The 24,969-nt window shown below is 45.8% G+C and overlaps 1 long non-coding RNA gene across 1 annotated transcript in view; it reads left to right on the forward strand.

Moving 5' to 3' along the window:
- Positions 1-8,286: 8,286 nt before the first annotated feature.
- Positions 8,287-24,969, forward strand: part of LOC147272505 (uncharacterized) — a 107,867-nt gene continuing 91,184 nt past the window's right edge. Inside the window, exons 1-2 of the long non-coding RNA XR_015115891.1 lie at positions 8,287-8,462; positions 8,655-8,730. This is a non-coding gene — a long non-coding RNA (uncharacterized LOC147272505). The remainder of the gene's footprint in view (positions 8,463-8,654; positions 8,731-24,969) is intronic.

Raw genomic sequence — 24,969 nt, forward strand, 5'->3', positions numbered from 1 at the left:
ACTCTCGCCAAACTGAGTGGAAGTAAAAAAAAACAAAACAAAAAAACTGCCTCGGGATATCTCCCCACGCGCCGGCATCCGAAACTGAACCGCTTTAATACTTCACGCGTGAACTCGTAATCCCGTGCGCTCACAGCTGAGATCTATAGATTTTTATTCACGTGAATGTGACCGCTCCCTCGTGAAATCAACTGCAGAAATTCGTTCATGGGGGGAAAAAAAAAATCACACGTGGAGAAACCGAATCCCTTCGCGTGTTTACTCTTCCCATGTTGGGGCTCACAAGCGTGACGTTTTTGTTCAGGGCTTTAAGAAAAATCATTGCTTTTGTCCCTCAAAGGGGAAATAATCGTCGCTCTTTTGTTCAAACATCACCGGATTCTTTCAGAGGCGACTCACCTGTCTGTTGTGGGACTTCATTTCCCACAATCCCCGGCGTTTGGTCCTTTTAAAGTCCCTGTCTACTGTTCTTCCTCTTTTATCCCGACGACAAACCACGCCCCCCCCCCCCCGACCCTCATGAGACAATAGTCCAAATTACTTCGCCTCCACAATACTGAGTTGATTCGACTCGCAGAAACACGTTTCTACTTCTTAAGTTACTTCAAAAATACTTCCTCCTGAACCTCTATGGACCACTCATGTTCAGGATTACAGGCCGTTCCCAGGTTCCAAAACTAAATATGGCCGCCACGGCGCCGAGCACAGAGCGAGGCTGAGCGTCTGTCACTTTATTTCCCGCGCTTCGCTCATTCTTTTATTTTTCATTCCTGTTTTTGTTCCCCGGCGAAGCATTTTGGAAATGTGCTGCAGAAATGAAGAAAAAAAACAACAACAACAACAAAAAAACTGTGCAAAATCTTTTCAGGATGAAATTACGGAACGTGTCTCTCTCCCCCGGCCGCCCCTCGCCGCCGAGCAACACCTGTAAGAGTTTGAAAGAGGATGATTTGCTTTTGTTTTGAGAAATAAAGACGGAGAGGATGGAGAAAAGAGCATATGATGGGCAAACCTATGAGATCAGAGCTGCCATGAATAAACATGAACAGCTCAGCCCACGCTGATCTCTCCTCTTAACCTCTCTTCCATACACACCAACCTATCGATACTCATGCGCCATCTTTTCCCTCTTTGCCTTCTCTCTCTCTCTCTCTCAAACACACACACACACACACACACACACACACACACATAGGGGGGGGGATGACACTCCACATTCAAGGCCACCTTTTTCTACATGCACGGAAAGGTGTTATAGTTATATTTAAGCCAAAAGAAAAATATGAAAAAAATCAATATATAACAATAACCCCCCAACTAAAAAAAAAAAAAAATCCTGAAATGTTCTTCCTTCTTGTGAAGTGCCAAGGTCAACAGTTTGCCTTTCAAGCTCTAAAATGAACTCACAAGCGCGCGCACGCGCACGCGCGCGCGCACACACACACATATTCTCTTTTGGAAAGTAGGACCTTCTTCCATCAAGCGCTGCTGTTGCCAAGGCAACGGCTGAAGAGCAGTCATAGGTGGGTGGCGATGCCCGGCAGCGATGCATCTAGAGGGCTCTCATTGGACTCTCTCTATGGTTTCCCACAATCCTTTGCTGCGTTGCTGTCGAGAACACCCCACACACACACACACACGCACACGCACACACACCCCGAAAGCGGAGGTCAGGGAGGTAATTAGTGATTGACAAGTGACAGCACGAGACAGATGTGGCGAGGAGGACGACGGACAGAGAGATGGAAGACAGGAGGTGAGATGAGGTGAAAAACAAGAACTTGGTAAAAAAAAAAAAAGTGCTACATCACGCTACTGCCATGACACATCCTGCACTCCAAATATGGTCAGCGGCCCTGTATTTACCATGATGCTAATGCTTATCTTGCATCAGACATTATGGTTTGGCCAAATTTTGCCCTCAGATTTTGACCGAAGGAGTTCTTCACACCTACCTGGTTTAGTTTGTTGGAATTGAACTCTGGTCTTTTGATGCTCTCGGTTCAGTTCTTGGTGCCAAAAACGGCAGTCGGACTCAGATTGCTGGATCAAAACGACCTCCCGGAGGCCAGACCTCCTTGAGCCTGGACCTCCTTGAAGACCTACACGCACGGAAGTAAGTTTACGGCGAGACGCTTTTATCCGGTTCCTTCTCTCCTTCGCGCTCCTGCGGCAGGCGAAGCTCAGGTAACGCGAGGAAAAAAAAATTAAAGTACAAAGGTGCACAAACGCGGCTGTGCTGGCGCACAAAAGGTTAATAAACACCAAGGCAACATGAGGGCGAAAAGACAGGAAGTAAAGCACCAACATGAGGGTGGAACTATTAAATAAAACACAACTTGAAGCATTAACACGCTAAGCGTGTTTACGCCGGCTGTTAAAACCATGAATGCATCATGGAATCGATGATGAAGCGAATCAAAGACGAAAACACAAGAATCCTAGAAGCTCCTGGAATTATAACAAGGAGGCCAGTTTTCATCGTCTGGTTCCCTTTGTGTTTGGTCCAATTTCCCAGAAGTAATTTAGTTTGTGGCGTTTTTGTTTGTCTGTATAGATGTTTATCCTTTTTTCTTAAAAGAAAAAAGCAGCCGTGTGCTGCAGGCACAGGAATGTATGCTTTATCTTCTGGTGGATCCTGAATATTGTGTTTCTCAGGTGACGATGCCAGGAAATAAAGTTTATGCAATATCAAGTGAATTCCCAGGTGAGCCAGGTGATATTATAGAGTCGCTACAAATACTCATTTCTCCTGAATGTGTTTTCATTCTGCTGGGGTTTTCCCACGGGGGGGGGGGGGGGGTTGGTGGGAGGTGGGGGTCGTTCACCGGTGTCCAGTTTCAGGTGGTCTCACTTGTTCCCAGAACGTGAGCAGAGCTAGGAGCCGTACCGGGACATTCCAGGATCAGTTAAATTCCCGGCATTCCTCACATAGTCCCTTTGAGGGGGAAAGCAAATGGGGGGTGGGGTGGTGTGGGGTGGGGGGTGGGGGGGTAACAACTTTGCTGCTGTTTGTGTCTCAGATATCAGAGGATCCTGCTAGCGAGCACGTTTGTCACGCTAACTTCCCCGATGGCTTCATAGCCGTGGTATACGCCCATTATACAACGGCCATGAACCAATCAGATCGCTCGGTCTGAGCTACCTGTTCTACAACTAGATTCAAATATTTTTTTCTCACAAGTTCCTAGAACAATGGGAAAAAAAACCCAATGAAACTAATGAAAATATATTTTCTCATACTGTATTTGACGTTGCATTCATCTCATATTACAAAAATTACGAACAATACGTTTCCACTCTGCGCCTCAGCTTTCTAAACAAACCCGAGACACATTCTTGTCGTCACTCTTAACCTAATGGGGAGGGGCAGAGGAGACAAAATGATCAACAAATCAATACGAATTCAACAAACAACTACAGATATTTCTATATCCTGTCATATATGACCTAAAACATGTCCGAGAGCGCAGCGAGGTTAGAGCACAAGTTGGTTCCCAGGACATCCAGCCACGCAGCACCTCTCTGGAGGGTCCCCCACCTCCGAACCAGCATGCCCAGGAGTTTTAAAGATGGTCCCACATGGGGTCGGATGTTCAGTCAGGCGCCGCTTGCCAGCTGAGGCCACCTGCAGGAGGAGGAAACTGCCCTGTGGGTGACATGTGGGAAGGAGCTGCTAATGCTGAGCCACCTGTGTGCAGCGGGTCTTTGCTGTTTCCCACAGGTGGGTTGGGTTTAACACCAGGAGCACCAGTTAGACGCTGCATTCAAAGACACCAAACAGGGAGCCTGCAGGTCGCTATTAAAATAAATCGAATGTAGTTTTTAAATCAAATATTTTTCATACATTTCCACAGCTCCTATTTTAAAATAAAAAAAATGAAATTAAAAATCGAATGGTGCTTTCACTGTTGAGCGTTATCTTAGATCATCTAAACTGAGCTGCTCATATTCGGTAATTTATTGTTTCTGTCACTGAAAAAAGTATAGAAAATGTGTTATTGTTTGGCGGTAATAAACTCTTGAACTGTTATTAGTAAATTGCTGGTATCTCTGCTGTTACTTTCCAAAAAAAAAAAAAAGTTCTCGATTGTGTTGACGGGTAGAATTTGTAGAGGTCAAGCTGGGAAAAAAGACTGACACATTTATATGTACATTAAAAGGATGTATAGATCATTTACTCTCTGTCTGACTTGAAATTGGAGATTTTATTCAACATAAATGTCATCACGTACTGAAATGAATCTCTAAAACTCGCGATAAAAGCCATCAACTCACAAATGCAACTCACAGGCTCCTGCTACGCGATCTGAACTCCCCCTGCTGGCCATTTTAAAGAATGCAGGTTTAAGGGCACTTTGAAAGATGTTGATTGACAAGCGATGTCTGGAAAATTCAACGCAAACACCCAGGAATAGATGAAAACACGCGCGCGCGCGCGCACACACGCACGCACACACAGCAAATTAACAGAAACGAGTCCATTTGTTGCCAACTAAAATATTTTTTTCAGTCACGGATTTGTATGTGTGTCACAAAATGCTGATTTAATTCGATTCAAACTTCTGAATCCGCTTTATTTTAATGCAAAGAGTTCGACAACCACTCCACAAGAAGCCATTGTCCTTTTTTTTTTTGAATGTGGAATGATTCGGTTTAACTCTGACTTTAAGACTCTGGCTCCCTCTAGTGTCTGCAGAGCAAACTGACACGAATAAAATAAAATTCATTTATAAACATGGATACAATGTTCATGTTAAAAAAAAAAAATCCATTCATTTTTCAGTTCAGCCAAATTACATAAATCATATTTCTCTTGTGGTAAACAAAGCGCTACACAAAACAAACATGAATTATTAAAACAAGACAATAAACGCTAATAAAATAGAAAAATATATAAGAAAACTTACCACTCAACCAATGAGATCTTGCAGAAGTAATCTGGTGACCTCACTTTAACACAGTTGCGGAAGTACATGTTACTTTTGCTGTACTTTTACTTGTGTACTTGATATTGAGAGGCCAACAGGTGACAATAAGGAGTGTAACTGTATTCGCAAGAGTGCTGCTTTACATTCACAGTCCCTTTGTGGGCGGTAAAAAGTCGATGGAGACGGTAAAAGCAACAGAAACCGATAAAAAAATACATGTTTATGCGCATTTGTTCATTTAAATGAGCCCAAATTAGATTCATGCATCAAATAATCTCAGTAAAAAGCCAACTGTATTAAAAAAAAAAAGTGGATCTGCATTATGATTATTTTCAATGAAGCTTCAAAACACGCAAAGGGCTTTTTTTTTTGGGTGAATATTTTTACATGAATAAAGTGTATTATCCAAATATGTAACGCTGTTAAAAGCTGGAGACACAATTTAAAACCCCTTTGAACCGCAACTTCGTCGCTGTTCCACGAGCAGCCACTGGAGGGCAGTGTACATCTTTGCCAGCTTCGTCATCATCTTCATCCTCTCTCTCTATCCACGACTGAGTATCTCCTTTCTTTATCATACTAAGCTGCTGCTCTTCACCCGCACTGATAATCACTCAATATGTCACTCTGTGGATCAAACGCCCTGCGGATGCTCGCCGAATACGAGCCAACGCTGAAGCCACAACATCAGACACATGGCCCTTATTTTCTATCCAGCACGTCCGCCACTTCACAACAACGCAGATGAGGTCTTTTGCTCTGCTTGGTGGTGAAAAACACTCAGTCTGGATACTTCTCTAATTCACGCCATGCACAGGGCGTTCCAGGACATTTTCTGCAGAAGCGGCGTTGTTGTAAACAGATACTGATGGTACTGGGATGGTTAGTTCCCCTCCTCAGATGTCAGAGTGGCATCTTTACGAGCGCTGATGGTTTGAGTGCATCTGGCAGGTCAGAATCTGATGTTATCACTGTTAGTGCAGTAAAAGAGGGCCGTAGCTAATCCCCGTCCCGGTACAGAACATCTAATTTTACTGTGATTTGCTGTTACTAACGGGATGTTCCGCTCACGCATCCAAGCGCGGCCTGTTTACGTAGCTGTAAGTGTGTTTGTTTGTCTTATTCAGCACGGGCAGGCTACCTGAGAGCTTATTTACAGGATCAGCCTGGAGGGAAGAACGTACACATTGACACCTGGGAGCTGCCCAGTGAAACCACAGCTTCACACCGGTGGCCCAGCCAGCAGATCCACAGGAGCGGCCACGGTTTCAGTGCTGGTCCCAGTGCGGCCGAGCTGCAGCAGTCTCTCTCTCTGACTCTTCATCTGAGTCTGGGACCACCAGCGTCCTGCTTCTGCCTGGACCAGATGCAACTTATCCAAATGTGCGTGAATATCCGTGTCATTTAGTGCTCTTGAACCTTCCCTTGCTCTTCCCACATGCCTCTCCGTCCTGAGGGAGAGGTCACAGTACGACTCGAGGCAGCCTTGTCAGATCTGTGTATCAGATATATTCGTGCTTTGAGATGTTTTCTACTGCATATTTGGTTCTGGGTAGTTTTTTTCTCCCTCAAACAGACTTTACTGTCAGAGGGCGTCAGAAAAACACTGTGATGCAACTCATGTCTGATCCTCTTCCACATAAATAATTTGATTTGACGTGTGCTAAGAGTTTGGTGAAATGTTTTTCCTTTTATGGAACATGTAGTTGTTGTTTTTTTTTGGGGGGGGGGTGGGGGCTACACACATATTCGCCTTCTTCTGCACAGCCACAGAAGAGACAGACACCTTCCTCTTCTACTTACATGCAAAAGAGAGCTGAGACAGCTAGTTAGCTTAGCACAATGAATGGTGGTGGATGGGCAGGTTAGCATACCACCTAAAACCTTTCTTTAATGGGTCATGTGCTCTTTAAAGTTGAACTTTACGAGGACTTCCACTTCCAGATATAGCATCCGAGCATTTCGAGATAAAATCAAATAAAATAGGACGTTAAAAGTGGTGAAATTATGGATGTAATTGATCCTACAGCCATTTAAAACTTGTTTTGACTCTACGACAGCGACATGATGAGCTTGGTTTCACCTGTCAGACCTCAGAGACACGGGAGATAATGTGCGGTCACGTGCACATCTGTTTATATTCCTCCGTTTCATGTATGTGCTGCCAGGAGGTCATGTGAGCCCATCTCAGTGTTTTGGCCCAGAGGCTCAAACAGCTGTAGATTGTTAAGGTCAGCCTTGCATTATAGCAGATCCATGGGAGGAGAGAGGGGTGGAGGGGGGTGAGGGGTCGATAGGATGCCGGCAGACAGTGTGTGTGTGTGTGTGCGTGTGTGTGTGTGTGTGTGTCTCATAAATCCAACACTTGGCCTACATTCAGTAGAGAACCAGTAAAAACAATGGCTGCTCCCTAATCCTGCCACAGCGGTGCTAAGCACACATAATGCACCCTCGCAAAAATACACACACACACACACACACACACACACACACACACACACACACACACACACACACATTTAACACTTTTGTCTCTCTGGTGCTGTACTGTCAGGTCTGATATATCTTTTTCCAGGAAAAACCTTAATAAATTGCTTTAAAAGGTATTTCAGATGGGGTTCTTAATCTTTTGCAGATTAACGGCCTTGTCACTATTTTTCATGCACACACTCATGTTTAATATTTTAGAAAGCTTAACCAGAAGCTTTATAGTTACAAGGCGTAAGACAAAACAGAAATGAATCATGGTCTTAATTTTTAAACCACCACGGAATGTTACATGATATGTTAATAGCAATGTAGGAGATTTTTATTTGGTTTAGCTACGTTTTATCACTTAATTCCAATATTTTGTTTCATGTGAACGTATTCAAGCTGACCAGAAATCCATTAATTCCTACAAGAACTTCCACGACCTCTAATTTTTATGCAAAGCTCCCCTTTCCGTTTATTTTTGGTCCAATATTTGCCTCATTTAAGCAAAAGAGAAGAAAACTGAACTATTTTGGTGGGAGAGCATGCTCGCAAGCTAGCAGGTTAGCTTCTCAGACGTAGTAGCTTCACCCTTCATTACATCAGTTATATTTTCATTTAATCATAATTTGTTTTTTTTTAGATGCCAATACAGCATCATTATTTTGTTTTTTGATCCCACAAACAGTCAGCTATTTTGACAAGCTAGCTTAAAATGCTTGTTCTTCATTATGTCAGTCACCAAATACATGGTGAGTTTGTCCTGAGTCATTTATTAGATTATTTACCTAAAAACTGAACGATTTAACTTGGCATTAACTGAACCTCCCCTGAAGACGGACACCTCACATTTTGCAAACCACTGTGCGACGCTGTTGCTTGTTTTAGCGTCACTACACGGCTAGGTAGCGAAAAACAGACAGAATTAGCTAAAATTAGCTTCTTATGCTGAACGGGTATCTCGTTTATCTCTCAAGCGATTAAAACCAAAATGTTCAACAAGAAAAGAGACCCAGGGGAAGCGCTCTCCACGGCGGCTACCTTGACCCGTCACAGCAGGTAAACACAGGTGAAGCCACTTAAAATGGAAGCCAGCCGTGATGAGCGTTAGCAGTTACGCCTGTGTTAACCCTGGGAATACACATCAAAATGGCTGCCGCAAGAGGTTATTTCTTTCCGTTATGTTAGAGGAGCTGTAGCTAGCTGTTCTGGGCGCAAATGTTTCATCACTGACTTTATTTTTCGAAACAGTAAAGCTGTGGAGAGCAAACCAAAGGAAACGGAGAGCACTCTGCTGCAGCGCTCGCCATCTGCTACCCTCCTTGAGGTAAGACTTGCTTTCCTTTGGCTGCTTTCGTCACCATTTACCCACGAAAGCGAGGAAGCTTGTTTTTTGAATGGGAATCGGTCTGTTGTGTTGTTTGTTAATGGAAAATGGATGGAGTTTGCAAATGTTTGCGCCGCCTTAATATGCTGACCCCGGAGCCCTGGAATTAAGAGTTGGACTAGGAACTAAATAGCATTTGACAGAAAAAAAAAGAAAAAAAGAAATATGACGTTGAAACACCATCGCCTTGAACAAAATGATCGTTTCTGTATATTGTTGCAAACGTTGGTGATAATATCTGTATTTCTGGACATTTTTAACACTCAAGTGACCGCAGTCTGTTGCTCCAGCTATCTTGAACAGAGATCCCGGCCTCTGCTGCAGAGGCGACTGGTGGTGGTGGTGGTGGTGGTGGTGGTGGTGGGGGGAGGTTTAATGGAGGAGACACCAGCCAGTGTTTGCTTTGAGGTCAGAAACAGTCAGGATGTGATGTTCTGTTCTGTAAAGCTCCAAATTGGGTCAGATCAACTTGTCCGGTTCACGTTGTGTACAGTTTGAAGGAGATAAAAACTGCGGCTGAGCCGATGGTCCCTGCAGGGCTGTTGTCACACGCTCTGAGGGAGGAAGCTGGCTTTATTTTGTCGTCTTCTGTCTGGTTTGTTGTGTTTGCTAGTCGGTCACATTACGTTTAGATACCCCTCTCGCTCTGGAAAGTACACACTTCTATTTCTCGCCGTACACTGACGGGAACCTGTAAGCCTTCGGCCCCATGCTCACGTCTGGCCCTCGTCACACCTGTTTCCATAGTAACGCTGCAAATCTTCTCAAAATGCCAAGAGAAAACACATCATTGGAAATTGAAGAAACACTAACAATTCCACTTGCATGGAACCTCCCACCCCTGGAAATTCCACGAAGGTATTAAGCTGACAGTGATATATTGCTGTTTAGAAACGCTACATGTTGCATTTGAACTCAGACGTTTGGCCAGACGTTGCATCCTATACTCCTGACCCCATTTCTGGTGAATCACAGGAGTAGTAGCGTCAATTCCTTAACTGCACATGGAAAAGTTCACATTGGGAATTTCCAGTGAGGATGGGGCGGCTTGACTACAAGTTTGGCACGTGGCCGCTCCGTGTTTTTTTTTTTTTTAATGTTTTCTCTCTCTCTCTCTCTCTCTCTCTCTCTTTTTCCCATCCCGCATTACTGACCTACAAACGTGTGTGAAATTTACACGTGCCGTAAATGTGACCTACTGTAAGAGATGTGTGCTTTCCCACACATAGAGAATGCGTTACTTAATCTTCAGCATCAGATTTTGAACGTGACCTTCGATGACTACCGCGGGGGGGGGGGGGGAAGTAAACATCTGTTCTTTACTGGCTGTTTACAATAAATCCGATATGTATCGGGAGAATACGCAGAAAATTACTGAGGATGAAAAGCTAATAGGAGACAGATTATGGTCTTTAAATGCCTCCGTTTCCCAACTCCAATTCCTAAATCCTAACAAGTCAAGGTTTGTCTGTGTGAGTTCCTGTAAATGGGACAAAGCTGAGAACTCCTGTGTGATTTTGGGAAAATTAATTCAAACGCACTCGCTGACTCGCAGCGGAACAGTGGTGTCCTCAGAGAAAGGTCTGAGGCTTCGTCGGCGGCCATCGCCTATTTCTGAACGGCGTCTCTCTCTCTCTCTGGAGAGGAAGGCAGCAGTGACTTTCCAGCCTTAAATGAGCGCTGGTGAGGCGCAGTGGTCCCGCTGCGCGACAACGCCAGTCCGAGCAAAGTCAATAAGACCCGCTGTGTGAGCGTAACCGAAGGAGGAGCGAGGGGGCGCGGCGGTGGATGAGTGCGACTCCTGTGTGACTACACAACACCCAGAATATCTTAAGCATAATGGCTTCATTCATTCATGCGTCCGCGCACACTTCCACGTGACTTTGTCTTGACCCGGTTCCAACGTCGGCGTCGTGGTGTTTCCCAGCATCAGGAGACAAGTTTTCTTGCAAATACTATTCTGTTATTGTTGAAACTTCTCTGGCGCTCGCTGAGTTGTACTTCGAGGAAGCCATCTGGCACCTTAAACAAACCCCCTCCACCACCGCTACCACAGCACACCCAGGTACTTGACTATTTCCTGAGGCCACATATTTGCGCTCAGAGATTTGAAGGAAAACCTTCTGCTGCTCTTACACTCAGATTTATCACCGCCTCAGCAGGCTCGGTGTACACGGCGTGCACGTGCATGTGGCTGTTTGTATGCGTATGTCTGATGATGATGTATCGTTCTCCCGTCTGGAAGCCTACATCCTTCTCATAGCGCAGGTCCAGAGGGAAACCTGCAAGACGTTGATGAAGGAAGTGATGACTTTCAGGTGTATTTTGCGGTTCTGGACGGTTTCGTTGAGCAGCGATTTGCCCACTTTGGGATATTCTGATGAATTCCTCTCTTGTTATTACTCTTTTCCAGCTCGTTTCACTCACTAAGATGAGAGGGTGAGTGAGTGCAGCGGTGGGGTTGCATTCTTGTACACGCGTTGGCTTATGCACATGCATTTGTGTATCTAGTTAGCGACGCGTGTCAGAGTCTGTCTGTGCGTGCGTGCGTGCGTGCGTGCGTGCGTGTGTCTAGACTGTGCTAGAATGTGTGATTTGTGTCGGGCCTGTCCGCGCTGTGGCTTTTCACAGCATCACCCTCTAAAATAAACCCTTGGACTTGAGATGATTCCAAACATCTAGACGAGGGCACGAACCTCGTCAAGCACATTTCAAGGGGCAGTGAATGGGTCGATACATGTCTGTCTATTCAGCTTATTATCTAACTGTCATGTGCAATCGGGACGCTGGCCGCCAACACGAGGCTTGCTGGTTTGGATGTCCGCGATGCCTCGGTGCAACCAGGCTCCGGTAGGCCTGGAGATATTCCTCACCGTCAGGGGGAAAGATGCAGCAGAGGACTCCACATATGGTGCAGGAAACATCTGCAGTTCTAACCAAAGCAGCAGAGAAAAGCTCGGTAGGGTGGCGACGTACAGCTGTGGAGACAAGTGTTGAGGGGTTGGCTCAGTCGCCTTCGCCAGGAAGAAGGCGACTCCACCAGCTAGTTGGAGCTTCTGTGTGGAGTTCTCTTCAAGTAGTGCAGCTTCCTCACACACCAAAAACATGCAAGTTCGGTTAATTACGGACTAAATTACCTGGACGCAGTAAACTCGGCCTCTGGCTGGTTCATGACCCAACTTAAAACCAGAAAAATACCGTCAGTATTTAACTTTGGTCACCTGATGTCACACCTGACGTCCGGGAAGAGTCCACGTCCCATCGGAGCGTGCGTTTGGTTTACCTACACCATCGTCTACTTAACCCACCTTGAATATGACTCGCTTGCCGTCGCGGGATAGTGAGAAAGTCCACAGTTATGACACCGCAGTGGTGCAAAAGCCCAACAACTGTTCCAGTCCTGCCAAGTCTGGTTTTCAGCTGTGAGTTACACAACTTTAATGTTTTCCTACCCAAGGTTGTGTGTGTGTGTGTGTTTTATTTTTATTTTTTGCCTAAAGTTAACCAGACCATAACCGCAGCATTGACGCATCATTATTATTTCTCAAGACGAGTGAATTTATTTCAACAGTCTGTCAGTGTCGACATACACGTATCTGGATGATTTAAAAAAATAAAATTAGATCGCAGTCGTCCATATTTCATTCAGGCGTACCTTTCAGAATAAGAATACATTTAGCAAACTAATATCTTTCTGAAAATTGATCCAAACGTGTGTTTTAGTTTAAAACTGTCAAGTCAGAGAGACTGACGCGTCCCTCGGAGCAAAAGTTTGAGAAGTTTAGCGTTTTATTTTCTTGCCTGAGGTTAGATGAAGAGATATCACTCTCAGGGCTCAACAGTAGAGATGAACCCAGTAGGACGTGTTCAGAGACGGGGACTCTGAAGCTTCGTGTGAGGTGGGTCAGGAGGAAACGCAGCAGCACAAATAATAGTTCTGATTTCAGACGGACATTGAAGGCAGCATGTGTTTATTACTGGTGGGTGACTTTTGATTAAAAATGGACTCTGAATCAGCTAAAAGTGAGACTTATTGGGCAAACAATGCAGCAGTTTTCCTTTAAACAGTTCCTGTTGGCTGTGTGTGTGTGTGTGTGTGTGTGTGTGTGTGTGTGCGAGCATGTGGGTTCGGAATAGTGTGTTTATCCAGCTCCGACCACACTGCTGATCATCTGCCAAGTGGGTCAGCCACTCTGGAGCAGCCTGATGAAGCTGTATAGGAAGGAGGAAAAGGAGCTCGGGGAAGGAGGTGAAGGGGGGGGGGGGTGAGGTGTTCTTTCACCCTCGTTCCTCCGTGAAAGTCTCCCCACTTTTCCTCGAAATCTGTTCACATTTTACAAAATTGAAAAAGGAGGTCACGGGCCACAACAAGGCCGCCGTACAAAAACAATTGCACATCGCTGAGGTAGGCATTTTACTGTAAAGTGGAAATGTCTCCTGCATGTGGGGATGTGTAAGGGGATTTACTGTGTGTGTGTGTGCGTGTGTGTGTGTGTGCGTGTGTGTGTGTGAGCGCACGTGCTCACATCTTTAACCACTGCCAGACTCGTCCCAGATGTGAATCAGTGTGAAGCAGCTGGACAGTTTCTGGGGCTGGTCAGGGCCACGTCTGCACAAACAAGAAAAGGGTCCCACAGCACACGCGTGATGGGGACGCAGTAACACACATGAAGACGCGCCGCGCGGGTTTGATTTACCCGCCTCGTCAGCGACTCAAATCACACAATAATCCAGCGAGAGGTCAGGCGTGTCAACAGATTTGGGTTTATTAATAATCTCCCCAAAAAAAAGTGAACATGCCCTAATTTCTGAGCTCTAGTTAAACAATTGCAACGAAATAGAAGGACGAGGGGAGGGGAGGGGAGGGGGGTGCATTTATAATAACATAAGCATTGTTGGTCTAGTCATGCAGTGAGAAATGTTTGAAATCTGATTAGTTGCCTGGTTGGATTGGACAAAACAGCGAGGCGACAGCATTTATGAAAACAGAATTAAGGCGACGAGATACCCATCAGGAGCCGCTCGCTTATTAGCAACACAAGCTCCCCGAATTCTTTACAGCGCGAGCCACCCGGCAGCTTAAAATGCCAGACTCGTCGCTGATAACATCAAACCCCGACCACTGATTGGACTCCAAAACTGATTTTTCCACGTTGGCTTGCGGTTCAGTGTGTGTGTGTGTGTGTGTGTGCGTGTGTGATTCAATGATGTCCCCGCGCGTCGTAGGAAAGAAAAAGATCTCAGGTGAAATGGGATTAAAGAAAGGAGGTCATCCAGATTTGCTGCCACACGTGAATGGATTCATGCAAGTTGGTTTATCTTCCGTGGAACGCAAACGAAAAAAGACAGGCTGTTCTCTTTGCAAAACAACAACAACAACAACAACAACAACAACAAAAAAGGAATACCACAGATTTCAATGAATTAAGTCACATGATAATTAAGAGCAGAGCTGGTGATTTCTGCTCAACACTTCTGCAGAGTCAGCACTGCTTTGGCGTCTGCTTCTGGTTATCTGATATTGTATAGCTCTGCTGTTGCCATAGCGGCGTTCATCACATCTAAACGCGTGTGTGTGTGTGTGTGCGTGTGCGTGTACGGTGCCACCTTGGTCAGCTGAGGACAGTTTCTCAGCTGAACGTCCCGTCCTGCTCGGAACTGTCCCGCTTCGACATCGACGGCTAATTCAATCTGGATCAAGATGGCGAGACGTGTTGCTGAAACTCGAGAGCTCTCTGTTTTGACAGATGACACACCGCTTTTTAACGGGGGAGCCAATTTCTCCTCTTGCAATCAGGTAGCGGGAAATCGAGAAAGGAGGTAATAAAAGGCATCTGCTGATAAAATATACAACCAAATGTTTGGGGAAATGGATATCTCAGGTTTGATAAATGTTAACACACACGAGCAGAAGGTGCTAATGAGAGAAAATGGGAGAAAAGCTCCTTTATTGGTCAGAACAGAATAGAAAACAGCTGGATTTGTGTGTTTACGCGCTGCGGCTCGCTAGAGAACTCATCTGAACCGGTTGAACTGAGAGCTGGATATTTTAGTTTGATTCTGATGACAGTTGTAGATTTAGACCCGGGTTTGAGAAGTTTGGCGGATGCAGTTCCTCCTCACGTGTGTGTGTGTGTGTGTGTGCGCGCGCGCGCGTATCTGCTTCTTTTTTTTTCTTTCCTGTCTGGATCTGTGAGGATGTTCAGCCTGGTCCCTGCAGGATGAACCCTCCACCATGTGTGCACGCACCCTTCGGTAGCTGCCTTAATCAAACAAGCCAAAATCAATGTAGGTCAGATCTGGGTTTTTTTGTTGTTGTTGTTGGGTTTTTTTTTTTGTTTTTTTTTGGTCTTTTGCTGAAGAGATGTGGTCCTGAAGCAGCCTACAAACAGCTCGATCATGACGTCAGCTGGCGATCACTCACTACTTTGTTGTAAGATCACGACAGAGAAGAATCTATTACATTCCAAGTCCCACACGTAAAAGCTGTTTTGTCGCAATCCAGTCACATACTTCCATTTCCGAAATTCCAATGATGTCGTCAGAGGTTTGGAATAAAAATCCCAACCTGAAAATTTGCGAGGAAGAAAGACGCGGTCTGATGCGCTCATTAACGGAACAATTCAAATAATGTTGCTCCCTTAATCATTTTGACCCCCCCCCCCCCAAAAAAAAAAAAAAAACCTCGGAAAACTGGGCCTCAGGTTGAAAAACCTCGGGATTTTCCTTCAACTCATCCTTCTTTTAGGCAGCAGAAGAAGAAGAAAACAATAAGGATTTATTATTTTCTGGCATCCTATAGTTTTCACTCTATATGTCTTGGATGACTTTTCCAGGGATTCAAAGTGTGTTTATGTCTCAGACTGTTAGGAAATTGTAGTATTTTTTTACTGCTATGCGCCCTTGCATGTGTTTTGCTTATGTACATTTTACAGCCATGTGCTCAGGGAGCCATCATCCTCTCGTCCCCTGCAACCGAAAACTTTACTTTTTCGGCTAGAAGAGAGGAACACGGTGCACGGAGAGCTGCTAGCAGCATCCATCAGCCGACTCCGATTCTCTCCCCCTGGCCTCATTTGGCTCCCGACGGGACTCCCACCTCGCTGAGGCCTCAGGTCACTCGCTGAGGCCATCTTTGTTTCGCAGCCCCCCCCCCCTTCCTTTCCCCACCATCACGCAGCTTAAGAAGTGTGTTGATTACTCCAGAATATCATATTCTAATTCAGATTTTCATAACAAATAAAAATCTACCACGACCACTGCACTTAGGGGGGTTTGGAAAGGATTTGCCTTTTTAAAGTCTGTCAGGGGTTTGAAACACGCTAATCCATTTTATCAGCGTAGAAAAGCCAAAGACAGACGCAAATGACAAGTGAAAGACTTTGTGGGTTTAGCAAAAACATCGCTCTCATCCCACTTCATCTCTTATTTGAGAGGGAAACGTGAGACGACTTTTTCCAGAAGCTGCCGAGGCAGATTTCTGGATCTAAAAGTGTCTCATCGGAGAAACTGCTCACCTGTGCAGCTCGCTCACAAACACAAACACAACGTCGGCTACACACACACACACACACACGCACACACACACGCGCGCGCGCGCGCACATCTTTAGGGCTCTAAATTATTTAGACCCCCGCTTATTTTCCCAGGCCAGTCAGCCGGCTAAAGTGAAGCTGTCACAGGCTGGAGGAGTCCATTAGCACGGTGGGTCACAGTGGGGAAAGGCCGTCTGCAAAGCCAATTAGCCTCTCAGCGTACCATAAAAACAGACTGCAGCTCAGGGAAAACTTTCCTGGCTCCGACTCCACACGCAGGATTTTTTTTTTCCAATACGACAATTTGAAGAGATGGGTGGTTAATAGAAAAAAAAGAAAGAAAAGAAAGCCCCTTTTTTTTTTTTTTTTAAAAAGAAGGTGAAACCCAATCTCTTCTCTCCCAAAATATTTGCACCAGCGAGGAAAACAAAAGTGATCTGATTTCTGTTTGACTTCATTTTCGGTGACACACTTCTTACAAGGAAACCAGAGGGAATTGTGGAGCAGACACATAATGTCTCCTTGACAGGAAAATTACCCAGCAAAGTCTAAATGTTTATATACGGTGTACCAGCGAGGGGAAATGCTGAAAGGCTTGGTAGCTGGAGCTGCTCGCCACAAACCAAATGGGGTGCAGGCAAAGTCCCAAATAAACACCTGTCAAATGGAAAAGCAAACAATTCAATTTATCACTCTGTAATAAATAAGTGGGTCACCTGCGTTTTACCTGCGTTTGTTTGTCGCATGCACGCAATTTTCAAAAGCTCCCAGAAAACAGAGGCCTTACCTGAGACGGAAGCGCAAACCACCGCCGCAAAGTAAAAGGAGTTTCCAACACCAAATGACCTCTACGTCTCGAAGGCGTCAACAGAGAATCATCAAGTCATTGAGGATCCTTTTGAGGTGGAGACAAGTTTAGAGAACTACCGCCGTTCAGTGAGAGAGGCGTCTTGAGATAGAACTGCATTTCATGATGTATTAATACGGTTAAGAGGCTTGAAATATCCTCGTTTTATACTTGGAAAACATCGCTCGGGGGTGTAACTGGAACTCGAAAAGCGCTCAGAACACCTATTTTCCTTCAGCAACGTTTGGTTCTTGCTGGTAACCAGCAAACTGCCCCACGCCGTTGACCGCCGATTGAACCGAAGCCAAGTGAAACTTGACGTGCACCAGTACTGCCAGGCTTATCTCGTCACAATCCTGCTTCTCTGCCCTGCTCCTGCAAACCAACTATCTGTCTTTCCTGCAAAAAGCTGTCGAGTAATCACTCCCCCCCCCCCTTTTTTTTTTTTCTCTATCGCTGTTGTGTTTCTCGTCCTCTCCTCCGCAGCCTTTCTCGGATTAGTCACCCTGCAGTTATAAATTATGATATAAGTCTTCTGCGGCCTTATTGCGTCCAGACGCCGCTGCGGCTAATCAAAGTCAAAACCCAGAAGTGTTCGGAGCATCGTCTCGAGACAACAAAGAGGGGGGAAAAAAAAGAAGAAAAAGAGAGAGGGAGAGTTTTGCCCACCCACACTCTGACCCAGAAGCCCAGATATGACTTTCTCTCACAGACATGGAGGCCCGGCGATGTTTTGACAACAATCGCAGCGTGGTACTCAGAGCCGCCCCACCCACCCTCCACCACCCAAACACTCATACACACAATTTCACTCAGGTGACTCAGATCACAGCTCTTAATGTGTCACGCTTGACTTTTGCCTCGAGCTCAAGCGCAGCTGATGGGTTTCCTTTTTTTTTTTTTTTTTCCTCCCCACACCGCAGAATTGTTATCTCTGCCGGAAATCTGCTTTTATTTTGCCGATCATAAAGCGGCTGATGATTAAGATCATAAAACTTAATGGTTCAACATACTGTAAATCAAATTTGGGACTGCAGCCGAGTCAAACTGAAGAATTGTCATGGGACTACTTCATAATTCCCCTACGAACTTGTTAAATGAAAATTCCAAACACTTTTTCCTTGATGGTGGATGTTTTTTTGTGCTGGGAATGTTGCCGAATGTCGAGGGATAAGCGGTTGCTGCCATTCAGAGACACCCGGAGGATCATCGTCACTCAATTAGTGCCGAAAAAGAAGCAAGTGAGCGTGAATCCTCAAAGCAGTGAAAGCATGAATAAGCGAAGTGAGGTCAGGCGACAGCTGAAATGGATATCGGTGTGGCCTTTCCCCAAACGGAAAACGCTGATGACGTGCAAATGTTTTTCAAGGAGACGCTGAAGTTGCCTGTTTTCTTGCTGGAAAGTTAATTTTTGCCTAATGACCACCAAAGATTCTCCGGTATGCTCGGAAAGTGCGCTGATTGTGAAGCCGTTAATACCAACACCTCCTATATGACCTAGATAGACGAACAAGACCCGAATCCTGCTGATCATAACCAGACCCAACAGTCCCGCTCCTGCCAGGGCATCAGATGATTCCCAATGTATTTTTAAAGGTTAGAGGGCGCTTACGGGCCGGGGAACAACCCCACCTCCATGTTAGCTACCCGTGATCTCTGAAGTCAATGTTTTATCAGGCCCTTACAGAACAAATGTATGTGTTCCCGGCAGCGCAAGCAGATGGGCAAGGATCTGTTGTCAAAAGTCATGGCTGCCCTGGACTGTCTTTTGCAAAACCTTGCTCCCAGGCTGTAATGGGCCACCCAGGGGTGTTAGATCCCCCCAGAACTCCCCCCGGGCCATCCGGCTTAGCCCAGGAGCCCTGCTGGAGACCCCTTTACTCTTGGAGCCCTTGTCTTTGCAACAGATCTGCCAGAAATCCCCTCTCATGGCCTGATGAAAGTCTGCTACCGGTAAGTAGGCCATAAAACCACAGGAAGGGGAAAAAAAAGAGGAAGGGCCTTGGTGTCCATTGCCAAAATACAACCAGCCTCCCCTCCTTTCCCTCCATGCAGTGTCCACCCACCCTGTGCATCCTCTACGTGCAGCACCCCCACCCTCAGGAAGCCATCCAATCACCCCAAAGTGTTGCTGGAGAGCAGGGCAGCAGGAGGAAGCGAGGAGATCCTGCTTGCTAGGAGAGCCGCGGGGTATCAGCAAGGTGTCACTGTAATTGCCCTCCATTATCACCCCACCCAGGAGAACCCGGGCCTTCTCACTCTGCAATTGAATAAAGATGTGTGTTGGGGCTGTGTGGATTTACGGAGCCAAAAAGGAAGCTCCCAACAGCTGTTACTCTCATCGCCTTTCACTGACGAGGGGAAGCGACCTCCTCTCTCTTTCCCTTCTCCTTGCCTCCATCCCTTTCTTCTTCTTCTTCTTCTTCTTCTTCTTTCTACCCCCATCTTCCCCCTCCATGTCATCAGAGTGGATCTGATCCCTGAGCTATTATCCAGTTGAGAAAGGGATGTTTCTGGCAGTGGAGGGGGAGGGGCACTTCCGGTGTCTGGAGCTTATTTTCAGGAAGCACGGGTGTGCTTTTGAATCGGTATCCTATATCACCACCAATTCACCGGGCTTCCAGACCCCTGGGCTGCATCAAGAATAATTACAGCTCCATTGATTGCCATGTTGGAGCTATAACTGTATTTCCTGTCACAGGTTTAAAGTTACACCACATGGAAGACCTCTCAAACCCCTCCAAAACTTTAAAGTGCAGTAATTTACCTGTTTTGCATTTGTGTTACTTGAGAAGCTAAACGTGATCTGGGCAAGTCAGACTTCTGCCAAAAAAAAAAAAAAAAAAAAAGGAAAAGAAAACTCCACCACGCTGAGTCACTCTTTATCTCAGCCTTTCATTCGATTGGATGCAGGAACAGGTGACCCTGCGTCAGCTTCCCGTCTGTTTTCCAGTGGTGCCACTTTCTCTGACATCATTTACCGGACTGGCTAGGCTGATGTTAAGAGCAGGGGGCTGGCATAGTGGGCGCCTAACAGCCTCTGCCAAGAAGTCCAGGCCAGTAAGGCTGTCAACACTTTTGAGCTCAAACAGGAGCCAGTGGCAAAGCAGTGGGAGAAACCATGGCGAGGTTATCTTCAGGTGTTCCTCGATGTCCTCCGATATACGCCAGCTCTCCCAGGTTGAACCTCGGCGTCATTAGCCTACAGTAGTTAGCATTGCTGTTGTTGTCAACAAAGATCTCAATCTCCGTGGCGTTTTTTTTCATGGCTTGTTGTCGAGCAGATAAACCACACATGGAAGTGATTTCGGGCCTGCTTCTTCTATCTAGATTACTCATTTTCACTACCACACAGGAGAGCAGAATTTAAACCCCAGTGAGTCGTCATCATAAAGTCTCAAAGAAATGTCACGGCTCCGTGTAAAGTTTGTTAAACTGCCTCGGCGCTTTTACCGGGGATCCGCAACAACATCATTTTGCGGTTAAACGACGTGAAACCCAAGCAGGAAAAAAAAACAGCGTTGTACGATGTCAGAGGGCCATCAGTTACTTTTGGAAGATGTGAAAACATCCCACCACTTGTATTAATTTACAGGAACTCTGGCTTTCTTTGACTCCTGAGTTGCACGCGGGCCAACCAGTAGCATTCTTTGGCTTCACTCAAAAGTTCGAAATTCCTTATAAATACCTCTTCGCTTGCTTTTGAAAGGCTTTTTTTTTTGCTGGCTATTTTCAAGCTCCCTTGGAAAAAAAAAAAAAAAGAAGAAAAAAAAGAGCTTGCCAAACTTTTCACTCTTGATAAAATCTGCACATTTTTACAGTTTCAAAAGAAGTGGGGGAACATCTCAGATGTTACACATTTCAAAGATTTTCAAGCGGAAGCTTTTTGATCTCCAGACTTCGACCATAGTCTCCCAGAGCATTGATCAGCTGGAGGGAAGTGTATCCAAACAGAAGTCTGACCTCTTTTCGGAGACTTCTGCCTCTGTGGACTGAGAGTTAAAATGGAAATCAGAGAGTCTCTCCGACGTCCTGGAACTGTTAGTTTGTCCTCTATTTATTTTTGGATTAAAAATCGACTTTGTCATCAGCAAGTTGCGGACGTTCGTGTAGGGGCCGACTATATATCAAGACGAGCGAGGACGTGTTACCTTGTTCGACCGTTATGCTTCTGCTTAACACACCTTGACTTCCTCCCATCGCTCCCATATGAGTGACTAACTCCTGCTCCTGCTTCGGGATGCAGGAAGGTTGTTGCTGTGGGACGCCCAGGTGGGACGGCGAGGGCTGTGAAAAGCTTTGCAGATGTGCGGTGTCAGATGTTGGCCGAGGCTGACCTTGATTATTCCCAGCATTAACCGTGACCGGTTGTGGAAGGGGGCATGGGCGTGTGCGAGGAACTGGGAAGTGAGACTTAATGGGGTGAAATAAATCGGGCGGGGTTCTAGGGGAAGGGAGGGGCTGGGCAGGAAAATCGTCACAATAGCGGCTGGAAGGAAATGAGGATGCTGCACTGTGACTCAGCAAAAGGTGTGATTGAGAAATTCTTGAGTGTAAAGCGAGGCAGGGAAGAGATTTTAAAGATTGTAATCAAACCAATCTTTCACAAGGAAATCACAGTCCTTTTGAAAAGCTGACCTGCTTTATAGACGGCCTTTTTTGAGGTGCCATTTGCTTTGATTCCTACGACTTCAAAGTCAGAGTTGGCGTTTCAGTGGCTGACTTCAGAGATTCATAGTTCCAGAGCTTAGGTACAGCGAAAGATGATCCATTTGATGTAGGAGATTTGGTTAGTTGAGGAAATTAACTGCTGGGGAGCTCCCTTGATCCGCTGCTTCAGCTTTAGCCTTTAATGAGCCTTGGCAGGTTGGGGAGACGGGGTCAGGCCGTGGAGACCGACCCCCTCCTCCCCCTCGTCCATTGGCTACAACCTCTGCTACAAGTTGAACTTGAAAAATGATTGCTCCCACACATACGGACTCCGGAGTGTTTTTAACCAATACATTTCCATGACACATGAAAACTAAACAGGAATCCGTGTCAGAATTTAATGACACGCGGCTACATGGTTTAGAGATTTCTCTCAGTACTTTTCCGAAGGTTTTCCAGTTTTTATTTGTTCAAACTTCTCCAAGTTTTTCAGAAACTTGTGAAGAATGAAAACAGGGATCAGGAGTGCTGGGAGAGGGTCTGAGTGACTGGTTGGTCTCCAGAGAGGAGGAGGACCGCTATATCTGCCCTCTCTGACTTTGGGTGTTAAGGTCACGACCCCATTCTGTCATTAGCAGGGATGACGGAGAGCCTAACAGGGCTCGTGGTCAGTAGGTCAGAAAACTGTGGGTGACTATAACATAGAGGGTGCTTTGGCTAGGGGGGGAAAAAAAAAGACTGGCCTTGTGGGAGAGTGTGAGGTTAGTGTGCACCCACACACACACACACACACACACACACACACACACACACTCTTGGAGTGTAAGGCAAACAAGCCACATCGGCGTCCTGTTTTAGCCCCGTCACGGTAGGCAGATAAATCAGCCTTCATCAGTACGATGGCAGGAGGCTCTGGAGATGATCTCTGCTCCTGAGGTTTACTCCACCTTTGATGACTTCACGGTACGCCCCAAGGATGAGTACGTCAAGTGTGGATCAGTCCAACCAAAACCCGCCACAGGAGTATTTTGCACTTAGCATCAGACATTTACAGTGATTCAAGAGTTAAAGCGACTGATCAGATGGAAAGTGGGTCAACTGGCAAACTGCCCTCCCAGTCGAGCATAAGCCAGGCCCTCATCTCCATCACCTGGCTGTTTGGATTGGGTTTACAAAGCCGTGGCCCACCGAAGACCGCCACACAGGTTGAGACAGAGAGAGAGAGAGAGAGAGTGCTCCTTGACCCGTGAAGGAAACGCTGAATTGGACTTTTGCGCTGAGCTAATTTAAGAGTGCTGTTGTTTTAACACCACTCCGAGGCCGTGGAGGCAGACAGAGATTCTTAACCCGCTGCCCTTGAGATACCAGTCTACATTCCTGCGCTTGGCTTGACCACAGCAGGACCCCTGCAGTGGGCTGAGTGAGAGTCATCTGAGCAGCTCCTGTTGCACCGTATGCACATTTCACTGTATTTATTTAAAAGTTTGATCCCATTAGCAGCACTCAGAGTGGACGCTGACATTTTCAACTGGCATATATTATCAGCATTTGCAGTACACATCTAGTTTTAATTCCTGGCAGCATAGTTGCCGCAAACCGCGACATTCCTCTCCAGAAAGTCCAACAATAAATAGAAGTATAAGAATTGGTCGACAAAAACATTATTTTTGTCTTCCCACACTTGGTGGGCAAGCAAACTTATTCATTAGAACAAAAAACATATATGTCTTGGGAGGTAAGAAGTTGCAAAGATTTGTTCGGAACTCCTAAATAAAATATTTCATGGAAGACGGGCGCTTTTTTGAAATCAGTGCAACGTGACCTCTGAGAACAGAGAAAGAAGGCTTCAGCGTTGCTCTGATAGCACCCTCGGCTTTGGGTCCACATATTTGTTGAGATGCTTTAAAAAATAAAATAAAATAAAAAAATTGCACATCTCGTTCAAACAACAGCCTGGAAAGCGAAAAGGGTGAAGTTTCTCCAGTATTTATTATGATGCAAGAGCTGGAAGCCCAGACAGCGATTTCTCAACTTTTGGATGTGAAAATTGGTAAAAAGATCCAGATTAATAGTTTTTGCAGGTTACACTATCCGGTCAAAAGGTAAATTCGCCAACACGACCAGATCTGTAAAGGACTTCCAGCTCGGTCGGTGCTGTAATAGCTGAAGCAACAGATGGGCAGGCGGCTCGAGTTAACCAATAGATCCGCGAGTATAGACAGAAGATGGATGGAGGATGCGGAGGCTCCTGCAGCCTGCTGAGCTCATCAGTGACTCAGTCAGCCTGTGGATGTTCCCAGAGGACGGAAGCTTGACATGCTATCAGGCCTTCCTTGACCTGTCAGTGTGTGGGAGCAGCGCACACACGTACGCACACTTAGATGCAAACAAGTCCTGCTTAATCATGAACGGATCTCTCCAGCACGTTGGCACTCGCCTTCAGTAACACAAGTGATTTTTTTTAATTTTTTTTTGTCACATTGTAAAGTCATCAGAGGGCGGGCGAAGCGGCGGGGCTCCTCAGCTGGCTCCCGCGCCTGACTCCTTTCCACCGGCTTGTTATGACTCTAGCAGTCACATCCTACCCACTCAACCCCATGAGGAGACGTAGAAAAGCAGAGAAAAACACAACGAAAAAGAGAAAGTGACTGCGGTTCTTTCTTTAAAAAAAAAAAAAAAAAGAGAGAGAGGAGGAAAAAAAAAAAAGGGGGGGGGGGTCTGCATGTGGATCGGCACTGAAGATCCAGTTGCTTGGGCTCCAGCTCCCCTCATCAGCACCGGTATTTAATTAAATATACGCAGTTCATTTCAGTCCAAAAATCAAAGGTCTGCGAACAAGCTGCAAGAACAATGGGGCGCTCCATCAATTTGCAATAAAACAAAACATCCCTCAATAAAGCAGTGCAGCGGGCAACACATTTCCAGCTAATAGCTGGCAGTAAAACATTTTATGCATCTATGTTTTATATTGCCTGTCGGGGTCAAGTGCTGAATGAAACAATTTAGCTTTTTTTGCGCAGCCGCATACAACCATTTATTATGACTATAAAACATGTTTTGATTCGTCATGGTAGTTAATAGTGGTTATTGTGGTCACTGGTGAAGTGTCTCGCTGCAGTGGTTATTTATGGAAGAAGCAAGTTCGGC

Source organism: Aulostomus chinensis, chromosome 1 (genome assembly GCF_037954235.1).
Source record: "Aulostomus chinensis isolate RoL2024-O1b breed Wild chromosome 1, RoL_Achi_v1.0, whole genome shotgun sequence".
Classification (NCBI taxonomy): domain Eukaryota; kingdom Metazoa; phylum Chordata; class Actinopteri; order Syngnathiformes; family Aulostomidae; genus Aulostomus; species Aulostomus chinensis.